This window comes from Gossypium hirsutum, chromosome D13 (assembly GCF_007990345.1).
Source record: "Gossypium hirsutum isolate 1008001.06 chromosome D13, Gossypium_hirsutum_v2.1, whole genome shotgun sequence".
NCBI lineage: Eukaryota > Viridiplantae > Streptophyta > Magnoliopsida > Malvales > Malvaceae > Gossypium > Gossypium hirsutum.
In genome coordinates this window covers 26,624,317-26,626,557 of record NC_053449.1, presented here as the reverse complement: position 1 = coordinate 26,626,557, position 2,241 = coordinate 26,624,317, and the positions used below count along the sequence as shown (strand labels likewise).

General features: G+C 35.1%; 1 non-coding gene across 1 annotated transcript; it reads right to left on the bottom strand.

The window, feature by feature from the left end:
• Positions 1–927: 927 nt before the first annotated feature.
• LOC121225966 (small nucleolar RNA R71) lies at positions 928–1,033 on the bottom strand. The gene has a single exon (XR_005923869.1). It is a non-coding gene; the product is annotated as a small nucleolar RNA R71 (small nucleolar RNA).
• Positions 1,034–2,241: the final 1,208 nt, after the last annotated feature.

Sequence of the window (2,241 nt, the reverse complement as noted above, 5' to 3'; positions counted from 1 at the left end):
ATTAATTTTACTTAGTTTAATCATCACTATCTAAATTATTGATTTTTTACATCAGATTGTGAATTTATAATTTTGAAATTAATTGGTTAAGCTTATATAGTCCATGTGGAGACGATAACTCATTTTCCTTACTTATTACTTGAACGACTATGTACACTTACACAAATCCTATTACAAGTTTTTGGCATTGTTGCTGGGGACTGTTATCTTAATCATTTTTGTGAAATTATTCCTTGCAATTCGGTTTTTATTTTATTTTTATTTAATTTCTAACTTTACTAATTAATACTTTCATTTTTTTCTTTTCTTTCCCTTTATTATTATTTTATTCTTTATTCTTTAGTTTTTTGTGATTTTCTTTTCAAGTCGTCATGAGCATAGATTGAATCATTGATTTACTCCCTGTAGACTCTGAAACTGAGTGGGCATTTAGACAAAGAAGACGAGAAAGATTAGCCCGGAGACAAGTTGTAGAAACGGGCCTTGAGAATAGAAATAATGTTCAAGGGAATGGAGCTACTAATGCTCGAAACCTAATCCTTATTGCTGAAGATAGGGACCGACCCATAAGACAGTATGTCATGCCACTTCTTAACGAACTAAATCTGAGAATTACGAGATCAGAGATTGAGGCACCACATTTTGAATTGAAGTCTGTAATGTTTCAGATGCTTCAAACAATAGGCAAATTCAATGGAATGTCTACAGAAGATCCACATCTTCACCTTTGATTGTTTATGGAGGTGGGTGATTCCTTCAAGATAGCCGGTGTAACTGAAGATGCACTGAGGTTGAAGTTGTTTCTATACTTGTTACAAGATCGAGCATGAGTATGGTTTAATTTATTGCCATCCAACTCAATTTCTACTTGGCAAGAATTAGCTGAATGCTTTTTGGTAAAGTATTTCCCACCTAGAAAAAATGATAAGTTGCGGAATGATATCGCCACTTTTCAACAATTGTATGACAAGCCCTTATACGAGGCGTGGGAAAGATTCAAGGAGTTACTACGTAGATGCCCTCATCACGGGATTCCATATTATATCTAGTTGGAAACATTCTATAATGGTCTCAACGTACACACAAGGTTGGTGGTATATGCTTCTGCGAATGGTGCTCTCTTGTCAAAGTCTTATAACGAGGCTTACGAAATAATCGAGAGAATAGCTAGTAATAATTACCAGTTGCCAACAAATCAAGCAACTTTAGGAAGACAAGTAGTCAGAGTACATGAAGTAGACGCCCTTACTTCACTCTTATATTAGGTATCATCTATCTCTTCAATGTTGAAATAATTTACTACTAATGGTTTAAATCATGTTGCAGCTTAGCCACCAATCAAATCAAATCAACCTCTTACATGCATCAAACAACACTTACATGCAGCGCAAATCAAATCAACCTCTTGGTTTCAATCAACAAGTTCAAAACCCATCGCAAGTTGAGCCTTCAAATGATTTGGAGAACTTGTTAAAGAATTAAACTGTTAAAAATGATGCCTTGATTCAAGGCCAATCAACCTCTTGGTTTCAATCAACAAGTTCAAAACCCATCGCAAGTTGAGCCTTCAAATGATTTGGAGAACTTATTAAAGAAATAAACTGTTAAAAATGATGCCTTGATTCAAGGCCAAGCAACAACATTGGAGAATCTGGAAAATCAAGTGGGACAATTAGCTAATGAGCTTAGAAGCAAACCTCAAGGTGTTGTACCAAGCAACATAGAAAATCCTCTATCAGTTGAATCTTCTAATCTTGAGAACTTATTAAGAGCATACATGGAGAAGAATGATGCAACTTTGAGAAATTTGGAGAACCAGATAGGGCAGCTAGCCAATCAACTTCAAAATAGACCACAAGGAGTTTTACCTAATAACATGGAGAACCTAAGAAAATCAAGGAAGGAGAATTGCAAAGAAATCAATTTACGAAGCAGAAAGACTTTTGAACCCAAAAAGGTTGAGGTTGAAGATGAACCTCTCCAGAAAGAGGAAAATCAACCCACAGTTGAAATTCCTACACTAGAGAAGCCAAATTCTACAAATTCTGAAAAGGTAAAATCTAAACTAGTGAATTTTGATAAGCTAACCTCTTCATTAGATGCAGAAATATAACCTTGGAAGAGTTTTCCAATCCAAGCCAAAGTTCCACAACCTCCATATCCTCAAAGACTCCAGTAACATAAATAGGGTACTCAATTTAAGAGAATGTTGGATGTGTTGAAACAGCTACGTATCAATAT